Genomic DNA, 16008 nt, shown 5'->3' on the forward strand with positions numbered 1-16008 from the left:
ATTTACATATTTGAGTGTTGGAGGGTCATGTTCTTTTACTTCTGCAGAGGAATTCCAGATATTCTTGCCTCTTTTTAATGTCTGGCTTAATTGAGAATGGAGCTCTGGCCAGCAGGCTTTGCAAGCAATTGCACTAACTGCTGGTCAATCTTCTTAGCCCTATGTTTTAACTTTTGGCTCTTAATTTTTGTAATATTAATATACATGCTTGAAAATAGGTTACTCATTATGATAAATCAGTATCATTAATTAGGACATACTATATTTTTATTCTGAGAATCAGAACCTCCAGTGTTCAGCTGACAAAATGCCTATATTTAAAATTTGATTCACATGACATTTGAAAAAGGCCTATGTCCTGGTTACAATGAAGCTATTAACAATGTATTTAATAACAGTTGATTGATTATATTATCTGGAAATATTCATTACTTAAAAAAAATTATACCCTCAAGTGGATCTACTACCTACATGCTATTTGAAGTATTGTATAATACTTTTATATTAAAAATAATTCAATTTATTATGCATTAACCTTCTTTGCAACCTGAAGACAGGATTGTTTATTTACTCTCTCAGATTAAAAATCTGTTACAATGATGCTTCTCCTGAAGCATATTCTATGCCTAAAGTAATTTTCAGTACTGTGGGTGAATAAATAAAAATATAGCCTTGATTTTTATATAGAATACACAAAAGCCTAAAATATATTTTTATATATATGTGAAGTTGAAAGAATTGATTCATATACATTTATGTATTTGTGGAAGGCTCTATAGATTTTCTGGAAAATGCCATCCTCTTCATTATCTTAGCTTTTCTTATCTCTGATAACCACAAATAACTTGGTAAAAAAAAATATCTTACATAGAATTTCAATGTGGCAAGAATTGATAATTGAGCTTGAAAGAAATTACAAAGCTTTTTGTCAGCAAAGAACACAATCAACAAAGTGAAGAGACAGTTTCCAGAATGAGAACAGAACTTTGTCTCACATAACAGGGTATTAATGTCTAGAATCTATAAAGAACTCAATGAACTTTTCTCCAAAGCATCAAATGATCAAAAGAATGCATGAGCAAATGAAACGAATACAGAGTTCTCAGAAGACTAAGTGCAAAATCACCAATCAGTATATGAGAAAAAATCAATTTTAGTCAATAGGGAAATGCAATCTGAAATGGTCCTGAGCTTGCTTCCCACTATAGTCAGAAAGGTTATCAAGTGACAATAAATGTCGAAAAGGATTTTCCACTGCTGATGGGAATGTAAACTGGAGGTGTTTAGAAATGCATTAAAAAGAAAAAAATAATTGGTGTAACATAGCTTCATTATTTTAAAAAAGCATATAAGGAATATAGAGGTGAAATTTAAAAGTAAAATTGAATTTATTTCAAATATGTAGGTTGTACCAGATTTCAAAAGATTTTAAAACTTTAATAATACCCAAATATATGTGCATGAGCTACAGGAATGTTAGATTGCCCATAATCCATTATTTTTAAAGCCTAGTTCATGAACAATGATAATCCAGTCCTATGAATTTTAAGATCAAATGCTTTGGCTAGTAGTTATTAATTGAATTCCATCAAATACTTTCATCATGTTTCTTCCACATCCTCTTTAAGAAAACAACAAGAACACAGGAGAATATAATCTGAACCCTGTGCTTTTAATTCTCCCTGTAGGTTGTCATCTTTTGCCCATGTCCAGGAGATTGCAATGTGTATTGCAAGTAAATCTTCATACCCAGCTACCTGACATGGTCTGACAACTATGAGCAAGTCTTAAGGGATTTGGGTTTGCTATAAACAGATTAATTTGAAATGTCCATCTTGGCTTTTTGTTGTCCTGACAGAAATTTGTATGCGATGCTTTATACAGTGCACAATGTTACTGAACTTCAAATAATTTTATGCTTTTTAGTTGCATATCAGTACTTTATGAAGTGACAATTCCTCCACAAAATGATTAGCTGAAACTTAAAACTACACAATTTTTATTTATTCTTTTTGTGAATGATATTTTTCAACTGTAATGTTAAGTATTGTAAAAGATTATCCTTGCCTATGTGCTTCTTATGCACATCAGAAAGAAAAATTAAACCTTTTATTGCATACTGTTCAGATGTGCTTAGTCTCAATGAGTCTTTATGAGACAGCTATCACTATCATGTGGATTCTCTTTTTCAATAATTTCACATCAGACTACTCAGTCTCATAGGTCACATGGTGCATAGATAATGTAAAGCTCCTGAGAAAATTTAATTTATGGTTCATATGGCTTTTCTGGTTGATTTACAATGAAATTTCATCTGAAAAATAAAGACTGCATGCTCCCAAATGAACTTTTTCCTCAATTCGCTTAGTCACACTTGGATTTTTTGCAAAGATTATATCTGAGGAATTGGAACAAAAATTATGATTGCTATGTTACTGTATTCACCTTCAATTTTTATGTGTGCTATGATATTTGACTTTCTTTATAGAGCCGTGTGGTCCAAGTTCAACTCCAGTTCTTGAATCAGGTGGCTATAGCAGATTCAAACACATTTGGCATTTCCATTTTGAGATTCAGGTTGGAGGTGCTTGCCAGACAAGCATGAAAAGTTCAGGTTATATGCTAAGCACCCAGATATGGAGGTGCATGCTTGTTATACCAGTGTTGGGGAAGTAGAGAAAAAAGGTCCTTTGAACTTGCTGGCTAATTAGTTTAAATGAATCTGTGAGCTCCAGTTTCAAGAAAAGACTTGATCCCAGGGCTGGAGAGAAGGCTTAGCAGTTATGGTGCTTGCCTACAAAGTCTAAGGACCAATGTTTGACTCCCCATATCCCACATAAGCCATATGCACAAAGGAGAGGCAAGTGTAAGGCTGCGCATACCCACTAGGGGATGCAAGCATCTGGAGTTCGACTACAGTGGCTGAGGCCCTGACATGCTAATTCTCTTTCTCCTCATCTCTCACTCTCTCTCTCTCTCGCTCTCGCTCTCGCTCTCTCTCTCTCTCTCCTCTCACCCTCTCTAAAATAATTTAAAAAAAGACCTGATCTCTAAGAAAAAGATGGAGAAAAATTAAGAAATACCAGATGTTAATTTCTGGGCTCCGTATGTATACACCCATATGGACGCAAATACCCTCACATATATGTGCCCACATACATATGAACATGGATATATACACACCTATTATACTCTATGTACATATACACATTCACAAAAGGAGATAAAATATTACCCTCAAGGAGTTCATTGTGTGTGAGGAGACAAAGACTTTACCTTCTGAGTTATTTATCTGTACATTTAATCTTCAATCTTGGAACTCCATTTACAGAGATTATGATTGGAAGTTTCATTAAAGTATTAACTATTTTACTTTGAAAGACATGCAATCCACAGTCCATCTTCCCATGCCATTGCCAGCTTATAAAGGTCATCATGCCTTGCCTCGTACCACATCTCAACAGTGGTTCCTAGAAATGTGTAAGCACTTCCTGACCCACTCAATGCATTTTTTAAAATATTTTTTTCAAGGTAAGGTTTCACTCTAGTCCAGGCTGACCTGAAATTCACTATGTAGTCTCAGGGCAGCCTTGAACTCACAGTGATCCTCCTACCTCTGCCTCCTGAGTGCTAGGATTAAAGGCATGAGCCTACTTCTTCCACCACTGACGGACCACACCCAGCTTACTTCATGCAATTTTCATAATTCGGAAATGAATACCAGGTGTGCAGGACACAGCCATATTCTTAATCCAGGGATGAAGAAAATCATAACCTTGAAGATCAGGTTCCTTCAACAATCAACTTTATTACAAAAGAGTTTGTATTCCTATGATAGTCTTTCCTCAAGCATCCTCTCCATTGTTTTATATATTTATTTTTTATTAGTTTTCTATTCAGCAAATACAGGCAGTTTGGTACCATTATTAGGCTCATCCTTGCCCTATCCCCTCCCCATCGAAACTTCCTTATTGAGGTATATGGGTCGTGCATTGTGAAGTTAGCCCACAGTTTTTGGTATGATAAATGTGTCTGCATATCATGACCCGACATGTGGCTCTGAAATTCTTTCCAGCCCCTCTTCAGCAAAATTCCCCTGAGCCATGTTGGGTTCATTTTTGGTCTGCTTCAGTGATGAGGTGTTGGGGACCTCTGGGGCTCTTCATCTCTGGTTTCTCTGTGTTTGTCTCCTCCCGCCTGTGCTGGTATCCAGTTCATCAGGAAAACAGTACTCTTGCTTGTTTCATCAATTTTCCTTAGTTTCAGCCAGGGACCTTTTGAGGTATGATGGGGTTGCTCTCTCCTTACGATCTGCATCTATCTGAAAAAGAGAAGCAGATTCTCCAACGGAAAATAAGTTAGCACCAGGACAAATGAGATAACCCTTACTTTTTTATAGAGAGTTTAATAGGTGTAGGGCCACTTGTACCCCATGAATGATGGTAGCTTGATATTGGAGAGTGGGCTTATGTTTGGATATGGTCCTGACTTATTTTCCAGCTCCAGCTATGGGTCCCGTACTACTGAGGGGATCAGTTAGCCAAATCAAGAGCAGTTGGTTCCCCATTATGGCTGTGTGCCACTATTGCACTTGTGTGGGCATGACAACAGGTTATTTGCTGCTAATTAAGGTGGACCAGGAGTTGCTTGGACAGATATTGGTTATTTCCCCCAGTTGCCCATGTAGCACCTTCTGGCATCAGATACACTTACTGTCTGGGGACTGACTCTCTCCAGGCTTCCAGCCATGCTGTTGCATTTTATGTGTCAGCTGCATATGGTGTCTTCAGCAATAGGGTCTTACCACTAACCTTTGGTGGGTCATCAAGAACTCTGACAAAAATCTGTCATTTTTTAGGAAACCTTGTAGGTTTCTCTGATCAAAAGCTCACTGAGGGTGATAGGCCCATGCTGGTACTGGGAGTTACAGGTCAGTGCACACTAAGAAAATGAGGAAAAAGATAACTAATATGCAAGAGTTAAAGAGGAGAGAGAGCGAGGGATAGGGAGAGGCAGGGAGGGAAGATGTAGAAGATTTAAGTTAGACTTGATCCTACCCTCTCCCTTGTCTTGTGGTTCAGGTGTTTCCTATAAGGGCCTGGTGAAGGTTTAACCATTTGGTCTGCAATTTAGGAAGTAGAATTTTATGGTACCATTGCTGTTTGGGTCTAGATTAGGGATTCCCACCCCTTCGATGCCCTACCCTCCATCCCTACCCATCCTATTGTCTAGTCAATGAGATACTTGCTGGGTATGTAAGGTATCTTGGGTAGATTCAGGTTAGGTGCTGTAGATGAGTGAGACTATGTCATGATTTTGTTTCTGTGATTGGGTAAGTTCATTGAGAATGATCTGTTCCAGGTTCAACCATTTTTTCTCAAATTTCTTTCTGTCATCTTTTTCTTACTGCTGTGTAGAATTCCATTGTGTAGATATACCACGTCTTAGTTATCCATCCTTCTAGTGATGGACATTTGGATTGATTATAGCTCTCAGCTATTACGAATTGAGCCACTACAAACATGGTTGAGCAAATCTCTCTGGCCTGTGGTTTAAAGGTTTAGGGTAGATGCCCAGTAAGGGAATAACTGGGTCTGTTGGTATCTCTATTGTCAGCTTTTTCAGGAGTCTCCATATTGCTTTCCAAAGTGGTTGTACCATCCTATATTCCCACCAACAGTGGATGAGTGTTCCTACTTCTCCACATCCTCACCAGCATTTATTTTCATTTAAATTTTTGATGTTTGCTATCCTTATTGGGGTAAGGTGGAATCTCATAGTTGTTTTAATTTGCATTTCTCTAATGATTAGGGATGATGAACATTTTCTTAAGTGTATGTTTGCCATATGTGTTTCTTCCTCTGTGAACTGCCTGTTCATCTGTTTGCCCCATTTTGTGAGTGGGGTGTTTGACTTCTTACTGTTTAGATTTTTGAGTTCTTTGTAGATTCTAGACATTAGGCCTTTATCAGTTGGATAACCTTCAAATATTTTCTCCCATTCTGCGGGTAATCTATTGGCTTTGCTTATTGTATGCTTGTCTGTAAAGAAACTCTTCAGCTTCATGTGATCCCATTGGTTGAGTGACTGTTTAAGATAGTGAGCTACTGGGGTTTTGTTCAGGAAGTCTTTTTCCATTCTTATATCATGGAAAGTATTTCCTAAATTTTCTTCCAGTAGTATTTGTATTTCTGGTCTTATATTGAGGTCTTTGGTCCATTTGGATTTGAGTGTAGTGCATGATGAAATGTGTGGGTCAAGTTTCAGTTTCCTGAATGTGGTTATACAGATTTTCCAGCACCATTTGTTGAAGATGCTGTTTTTTTTCCAGCCTATATTGTTCAGACCTTTGTCAAATATCAAGTAGCTATAGTTGCTTGACCCAAATTCTGGATCCTCAAGTCTATTCCATTGGTCTATACTCCTGTTTTTATGCCAGTACCATTTTTTTATTATTATGGCTTTGTAATATAGCTTTATATCAGGTATGGTGATGCCACCAGAGGTATTTCTTTTGCTGAGGATATGTTCAGATATGCGAGGCTTTCTACCTTTCCATATGAAATTTGAGATAATTTTTTTCTATCTCTGTGAAGAACACTGTAGGGATTTTAATTGGAATTGCATTAAATCTATATATTGCCTTTGGTAGGATTGTCATGTTCACAATGTTAATTCTGTCTATCCAGGAGCCTGGGAGGTCTTTCCATTTTCTCAAGTCCTCCTCAATTTCTTTTTTGAGTGTTTTCATGTTTTCGTTGCATAGATCTTTCACTAACTTGGTTAGCATTATTCCAAGGTATTTTACTTTTTTTTGTTGCTATTGAAAATGGGACTATGTCCCTTATTTCTTTCTCTGTATCTTTGTCGTTTGCATGTAGAAATGCTACTGATTTTTTATGCATTGATATTGTGTCCTGCTACTTTGCTAATGGACTTAATCACCTTCAGGGGTTTTGGGATGGAGTTTCTTGGGTATCTTACATATATAATTATGTCATTAGTGAATAGAGCTAACTTAACTTCTTCCTTTCCAAATTGCATCCCTTTTATTTCCTTCTCCTGTCTTATTGCTTGCGCTAGGACTTCCAGTACTATATTGAAAAGCAGAGGTCATTGAGGACAACCCTGTCTTGTTCCTGATCTTAATTGGAATTCCTCCAGTTTCTTTCATTAAGTACTTTTTGGGCCTTTGAAGCTTTGTATATTGCCTTCATTATTTTAAGATATGTACCAACTATGCCTATTCTCTCCATTGTTTTGATCATGAGGTAATGTTGTATCTTGTCAAAGGCCTTTTCGGCATCCATCGAAATGATCATGTGGTTTTTATGTTTAACTTTGTTTATGTGGTGTATTACATTGACAGATTTCTGTATGTTGAACCACCCTTGTGTTCCTGGGGTGAATCCCACTTGTTCAAGGTGGATAATGCTTTTGATGTATTGTTGGATTCTGTCTGTGAGGATTTTGTTCAGGACCTTTGCATCTAAGTTCATCAGGGAAATAGGCCAGTAGTTTTCTGTTCTTGTGGCATCTCTGCCTAGTTTTGGAATTAGGCTGATACTAGCTTCATAGAAGGAGTTGGATAGCTTTCCCTGTTCTTCAATTGTGTGGCACAGTTTTAGGAAGATTGGTTTGAGTTCTTCCATGATGGTATGATAGAATTCAGCTGATAAGCCATCTGGTCCTGGACTCTTCTTTTTGGGGAGGTTTTTTATTACTTTTTCAATCTCCATGAGTATGATGGGTTCATTGAGGTGATTAATCTGCTCTGAGTTTAGCTTTTATAGATGGTATATGTCCAGGAATTTATCCATCTCCTCCATAATATCCCTGTGGTGGTTTGATTCAGGTGTCCCCCATAAACTTAGGTGTTGTGAATGCTAGGTTCCCAGCTGATGGAGATTTGGGAATTAACGCCTCCTGGAGGGAGTGTATTGTTGGGGGCGGGCTTATGGGCTTTATAGCCAGTTTCCCCATGCCAGTGTTTGGCACACCCTTCTGTTGCTGTGGTCAATCTTATGTTTGCCAGGGGGTGATGTCCACACTCTGCTCATGCCATCGTTTTCCCTTGCCATCGTGAAGCTTCCCCTCAAGCCTGTGAGCCAAAATAAACCTCTTTTTTTCCCAGAATCTACTCTTGGTTGGGTGATTTCTACCAGCAATGCGAGCCGGACTGCAACAATCCACTTTTGTGGAGTAGAGGTCTTTGAAATAAGTCCTGCTGATTCTCCCCATTTCACTTATGTCTGTTGTGATATCTCCTTTTTCATTTTGAATTTTTTTTAATTTGAAGCTTCTCCTTTTCTTTGCTTGATCAAGTTGGCAAGGGGTTTGTCAATCTTGTTTATTTTTTCAAAGAACCAGCTCTTTGTTGTGTCAATTATATTATTTCCTTGGTTTCAAATTCATTAATTTCTGCTCTGATTTTAATTATTTCTTTCCTTCTGAAGCTGTTTTGGTTTCATTTTTGTTCTTTTTTCAGTGCCTTTAGGTGGATGGTTAGGTTATTGATTTGGGATCTTTCTGTCTTCTTTATGAAGGCATTGAGTGCTATGAATTTTCCCCTGATGACCACCTTCATTGTGTCCCATAAGTTTTGGTATGATGTGTTCTCATTGTCATTCAATTCCAGAAATTTTGCAATTTCAGTTTTTATTTCTTCCACTATCCATTTGTTCTTTAAAATCGTGCTGTTCAGTTTCCAGGTGCCATTGGGATTCTTGGTGGGTCTTTTGTTGTTAATTTCTAGCAATATAGCATTGTGATCTGATATCATGCAGGGAATTGTTTCAATTTTCCTAAATATGTGGGGGCAGTCTTTGTGACCCAGTATATGGTCTACTTTAGAGAATGTTCCATGGGCCGCTGAGAAGAATGTGTAGTCTGTGGATTTGGGGTGGAAAGTTCTGTAGACGTCCGTTTGGTCTAAGTGATCTATGGTTTTGTTGAGCTCTTTTATTTCCATGTTGAGTTTCTGTTTGGATGACCTGTCTGTTACTGATAATGGTGTATTGAAGTCCCCAGCTATGATGGTGTTGGTGGTTATTTCTGTTTTATTGTCAAGTAGGTTTTGTTTTATAAACTGTGGTGCCCCTGTATTTGGTGCATACAGATTTATGATTGTAATATCCTCTTGATGGATTGTTCACTTGACAAGTAGGAAGTAGCCTTCTATGTCTTTTTGATTATTTTTGGTTTGAAGTCTCATTTATCTGATATTAATATAGCTACACCCGATTTTTTCTTATTCCCATTTGCTTGGAATATTGTTTTCCACCATTTCACCCTGAGTAGGTGTCTGTCTTTAGTGGTGAGGTGGGTTTCTTGAAGGCAACAGATTGAGGGGTCTAATTTTCTGATCCATCCTGTTAGCTGTGTCTCTTGATGTGTGCATTAAGGCCATTCATATTTAAGGTAATGACTCTGAGATTTGATTTCATCCCTGCAATATTGTGATGGTAGATGTGTGTTGGTGTTTTCATGGGCTTTGAATTTTTTTGTGTCTACCCTGAGTTTTTTTTTTTTTTTTTTTTTTTTTTTTTTTGTGATCTGCTTCTTATAGGCATTTGAGCTTGGTTATTTGTTTCTTCTCTGTTGAGAATTCCCTGAAGTACTCTCTGTAGTTTTGGTTTTGTGCTCATATAATTGTAAAGGTGACTTTTGTCATGGAAAGTTTTTCTTTCACTATCTACTATGAGGGATACTTTTGCTGGGTAGAGTAGTTTGGGTTGGAAGCCATAGTTTCTTGGACTTTGGAGAATTTCATTTCAGGCCCTTCTAGATTTCAGTGTTTCCACTGAGAAGTCTGAAGTAATTCAGATGGAGTAACCTTTGAAAGTAGTGTGCTGCTTTTTCCTAGCTGCTTTTAGCATTTTCTCTTTGGTGTCAATGTTTAGAGTCTTAATGATAATGTCTCTTGGAGAGTTTCTCCTTTGGTCCAGTCTGTTTGGAGTTCTGTTGGATTCTTGTATCTTGATGGGTTTTTCTTTTAAGAGACTGGGGAAGTTTTCTTCAACTATTTTGTTAAATAAGTTCTCCATGCCTTTGGTCTAAAATTCTTCTCCTTCAGGTATTCCAATTATTCTGATATTAGGATGTTTAAATGTATCCCACAATTCCCTCATGTTCTGTTCACAGGAACTTTTGAACTTACTGAAATTTTTGAACTCTCGAACTCTTTCTTCCGTCTTGTCTTCCAGATCAGAGTTTCTATAATCTACTTTGCTGACTTTATTCTTGAGAGCCTCTAGAAATTTTTTGGACTTGTTCAATTAAGTTTGCATTTTTACTACTTTTCTATGCATCATTTTCATTGCTCTATCAAGCTCTTTTTTCACATCATTTTCTGTTTTTCTTGATTCTTGGAATTCATCCTTGCATTTCTTTATGTCTTCATTTAGTATCGCCAGCTGATTTTTTTGTTGTTGTTGTTGTTTCTTTGTTTTTTGAAGTAGGGTCTCACTTTAGTCCAGTCTGATCTCAACTCATTATATAGTCTCATGTTGGCCTTGAACTCACAGCAATCCACCTACCTCTGCCTCCCTAGTGCTGGGATTAAAGATGTGTGCCATCACGCCTGGCTTGGCCAGCCAATTTTTGATGTCCTTTTTTTTTTCACTTTCAGTCAAATTTATTAACTCTCTTTGAACTCTTTCCAATGTCTTATCAATTTGTTCTAGCTTAGTGATGGTAGTATCCACAGGATTGTCGGTCCTTTCCTACAAGTTTTACCAGTAGGTTGGTCAGTGGTGCATTGCTCATAATTTCAATTTGATGTTCTGATCCTAATGACTCTTCTATGTTTTGGTTAGATGCATTATTCATTGTAGGACTTGGTGATCTAACTGGATTTTCTTGCATTTGATTTTTCATATTATTTATTTTGCACTGTTGTCTGCCCATGACAGTGTATGGGCACATAGGTGGGTGGATCAGCCTGGGCTCTAGCACAATGGGAATCTGAGACAGCCTGGGGAATTTGTTAAGCAGCCTGGGCTTTGGCTCCCACTTGCCAAAGTTTCCTATCTACTGCCTGACAGGGCACCAATGTTGCCTGAATTCTCAAGCGGTAATGCACCAAAGTTGCTTGCATTTGTGCTTGGAGGGGTACTGCATTACAAAGCCCTGAGGCAGCCCAAACTCTGGCTGGGAACACTGGGACCCAGAAACAGTCTGGGCTACCCCACCACAGGAGAATGTGTGATGCCTGGGGATGGTACCTGAGCTGGCGCAAGTGAGAGACACAGTCTGGGCTTGTGTCATAGTTGCTGTGGGAAGGGGCTCACTGAACGTGCCGCAGCAGGAGCAGTAATGTGGGCAAATGTGCAGAGCAGTTTAAACTTGCACATGTAGTGATCGATCAGTGTGTGATTGGCGCACAATCATAGCGTGGTGGCAGTGGAAGTGCACCTGGAGCCTGCGGCAGCAGGGCACAGTGGCAGGGCATGGTGCGGGATGCAGTGGTGGGGCACGGCAGCTATTTGGTGGGAGGGGTGGTCCACCTGCCCACAAGGAGATCCACAATTCCCTGTTGCGACCCCTCCCTTAGACCTTCCACTGATAATAAGACCCAGAAATCCCTTAATGTTTTGCCTTTCTTACCCTGGGCTTTGTAGCACAACTAGGTGGTCCGCATCTTGGCCGGAAGTCCAGTCCTCCATTGTTTTAATATAACACACTTGAGGCATTTTCTTTAAGATTGCTAATGTGTTGACAATAGCAGCTTCAGTAACTTAAAACCAGTCTCAGAGCTTGTAATTTTAACTTGCTTGAGTTTTTCCAACTTAAAATCTTAAATCTTTCATTCTAATATTGTTAGCCCTGCACATCAATCCATTACAAATTTAGCCTTGATCAAACTCTCTGGGCTTGATCAGCAAAATGAAGCCAGCCCTTATGTCAGTAGCCCAGTTCCAACAAAGTCCTCTGCCATATTTTCTTTCCCTTAGGAAATTCATAAGCCAAGCTCCCAAGTTCAATTCTCTCTGTGCTTAGCATTTTTAAACTCTCACAAAAATAGTCCATAATACTAGGCTTACCACTCTAGAAGTCATCTTCAGCTATATGTACCAAGTCCTCACGCATTCCTCTAAGACAAAAGTTCCAAAAGACCAAAAGCTACATGGTCAGATTCATCTTACCCCACTCCTGGTACAAATTTCTGGAATAAACTGATTCATGTCACTGAAATAAACTTCCAAATCAGGCAGTTAGAGAGGAAGGGACATGTATGGAAGTTTACAGATCCAGGAGAAGTCCCAAAATGAAAACAATAACCTGATCTGCTTTCACAAGCACAAGCAGAGCGAGAGAAGCCCCAAGCCAAAAAAAAAAAAAAAAAAAAAATCACAAGCACCACCACAAACAAACACACTCCAGGGACTCCGGGAGCCTTGCATACTTTTATACTTGAATTTCAAATCCATCACCACACTTTTGGACTCTATACTAGGATCTGTACAATGAAACTTCCTCCAGCCAGATGGCTACAGATGTAAACTACAAACTAATAAAACACTGAATATATTGGAGGCCTTCTATTCAAGCTAACACATGGATCATGTTTAAATAACCATTATCTTTCATTAATCTCCCAATCTCTTCATTAAAAGTTAATGACCCTAGAATATCAAAGTCCCTTCTTACATCTGTCTCCTCAATATTTTCTTTGTTGATATGAATAAATTTGATTTTACTCACTCTTTTGAACTACTAATCACTTTGCATGCCTATGTGTATGTAAGGACTGAAATTTTAAATCTATTTTATTACTTTAATTTTCAAGTCTTCCTTGTTTTAACTTAAGATATTTTGGTGGTTTGAATGTAAAATGACCCACATAGACTCATGTGTTTGAATACTTGACCCCCAGCTAAATGGTGCTTCTTGGAATGTTGGACCACCTTGATCCAGTAGGTAGCTCATTAGGGATAGGGAGTTTGAAGTTATACACAGGCCCCAGTGCTGTTTTCTCTCTACTTCCTTGTGCTGATGTGACCATGTGATAACAACTTCCTTTTCCAGCCCGGCTGTTCCTGACATGATGGACTCTACCCTATAGAACTATAAACCAAATGAAACCCTTTTAATTCCATAAACTGTTTCTGGTGGGGTATTTTGTCTCAGTAATTAGAAAGTAACTGATATATACAGGTAGAAAAAAACAGTTTTACATCCCTACAAAACAAAGAAGAAACATGATGAAAGAGGTGGACAGAAGAGTTTCTTCCAGGGGGAAAAACTGAAAGGTAATTTAGGATGATGGTTGTGTATGAGGACTAATGATAAAAACTCTGTCCTAGATTAAATCCTAATTAGGCTCCTTGAGCCCTGTTTGTGATAAATCTTGCACCTTGTCCTCTGTCCTGTCATTGTTTTGCCCTGCTTTTGCAAGAAAGTTCCTAAGTCATTCCAGATGTTTTATCAGGTTCTTCATTGTCCTGTATTTGATACATAAATCACACACATATATGATGTAATGATGATCTGGTAATCAAAAGATTGTAAATCTATTAATTTTCCAAAACTTGATCTACAGTTTTAACATAATCACAAGTCAATTAAAGTCCAGACATTTGTCTGTGAGAACTGACAAACTGATTATATAATATTTATTGAACTGCACAAAGTTAAGTATAGCTACATTAATAATGAAAGGGGATAAATAATTCTGCTTGTCTCTGCCTTCTTTCTCACCATAGGTGCTCTGTGATTACAGATGGTTGCCACAGCTCTAGGCTTTTTGGTGAAGTCTGAAGATCTCAACTCAGATACTCAGAGTTGGCTAGCAAGTAATATATCCATTGAACAATCTCTCCCCCGGAATCCTTTGTGTTATTATTAAAAATTCATTTTCTAAATTAATTTTTCCAACTCATAGAAATGCATATTTTTAATACATTCACATTTTATCCATCATCTAAATGATCCAAGTTCACCTTGTACTACATGAATAGCTTGTTAGCATGGTAATATTACTGACTTTTCTATAATGACTTACCCATCAAAGTATGCTATAAACCAATATCACATGTCTGTCTATGTCATCCTTTATGCTATTTAATAAAATTTTATATTTTTTCGTAAGAATCATGAAAGTTATTTGTTGTATTTCTTTCTATATAACTTGTGTTCATCACAATTTGAAATTTTGCCTTTCAAATAATATTTCTGGAGATTTTTAAATTATGTAATACAGTAAATACTCCTTTGTAAGGATTCCTAATTTATCTGAGTGGTTGTTGGTGTTTTCAATGGGAAAATATTACATCTTCAAATAATGTCAAATGGCATCATTTCTTTACATTTTTTTAAGGCAAGCCCATCAGACGGGCTTTTTTTTTTTAATTCTTATTTTATTTTTTATTTGAGAGCGACAGACACAGAGAGAAAGACAGATAGAGGGAGAGAGAGAGAATGGGAGTGCCAGGGCTTCCAGCCTCTGCAAACGAACTCCAGACGCGTGTGCCCCCCTGTGCATCTGGCTAACATGGGACCTGGGGAACCGAGCCTTGTACCAGGGTCCTTCGGCTTCACAGGCAAGCGCTTAACCGCTAAGCCATCTCTCCAGCCCAGACAGGCCTTGTTATAAGAGGGAGCAAGAGTGACAATGAGAGACAGAGTGTTGGCATGCCAGGATTTCCAGCCACTGTAATCAAACTCCAAATGCATTTACTACCTTGTGTACATGTTCAACCTTGCAATATACCATCTTCTGCATCTGGCTTACAAGGGACCTGGGGAGTTGAACATGAGTCTGTAAGCTTTGTAGGCAAGCACCTTAACCACTAAGCCATCTCTCTAGCCCATATTCTTTACATATTTTACTAGCTTTAAACAAGACTAAAAGCTCAATAAATGATCAGAGTAGCAACCTCATCTTTAAAATTGAAAGTAAACATTTAAAAATTTCACTTATATATATTCATTTGTTGCCAAATTTTTTGAACTCAACTTAATATATTATCATGAATTAATTTAACATGAATATGTTGAATTAACTTATTTTTCTCTTTTCTATAGTTAACGTAAAAACAACAAGACACAGAAACACAATAAACATTTTGAGATGTAGTCTATGAATACATGAAATACATGAAACGTGACTTTTTAATATAGCCAACGAACATGTATGCATCAATTCAAAGTGGCACTTTTGACAATCATACTTAGACAAATGAAGCAAACCTTTCAAACCACTTCTAATAGGAAGCAAAAATCTTTAAAGCAAACACAATCACTAGCCTAAATGATCTCATTTTTTGTGAAATTTATTTTCCTGGTGATTTCTTGAAATAAGTAGTTTGGTTTATTGTATTTAAAAATTGCATAAGCAGTTCTTCACAGTGATGGCATTGTCTGCATAATATTCTACTTGAAAACATTTATAACATGCCTTTTCCAGAAAAAAATTATACTGCCAATCAAATCTGAGTGTGTTCACCAGGAAACATATCCACAAGCAGTAGCAATAAAGCAAACATTAGAATTGAAGTCTTCACAAGCTACTTAAATGGACAAATTAAAGATGTTGTCACCTAGCTCTGTCTTTATTAGGAAAAAAACTCATTATTAAGATACCCCACAATAAGTGATTCTATCCTATCTGTTCTTATTTTCTTTTTTATTTATTTTGTGTGTAGGTGTACCAGGATCTTGCCACTTTGCAAACAAACACCAGACATTTGCACTAATTTTTGCATCCAGCTTATGTGAGTGGCTTGGGAATTGAATTTGGGCCAGCAGACTTTGCAAGCAAACTCCTTTAATCACTGAGCCATCTTCTCAGCCCCCAATCTGTCCTTCTATTGGTGATTAGGTGACCCATAGTTGTAAATTGTATTTCTATTTTTAAAAGAAAATATTTTATTTGCATTTATTTGAGGGGGAGAGAGAGAAAAGATGGGTGTGCCAGGGTATCCAGCCATTGCAAACAAGCTCCAGACACATGCGCACCTTGTGTATCTGGCTTATGTGTATCCTGGGAAATAAAACCTGAGTTAT

This window comes from Jaculus jaculus, chromosome X (genome assembly GCF_020740685.1).
Source record: "Jaculus jaculus isolate mJacJac1 chromosome X, mJacJac1.mat.Y.cur, whole genome shotgun sequence".
NCBI classification, from domain to species: Eukaryota; Metazoa; Chordata; class Mammalia; order Rodentia; family Dipodidae; genus Jaculus; species Jaculus jaculus.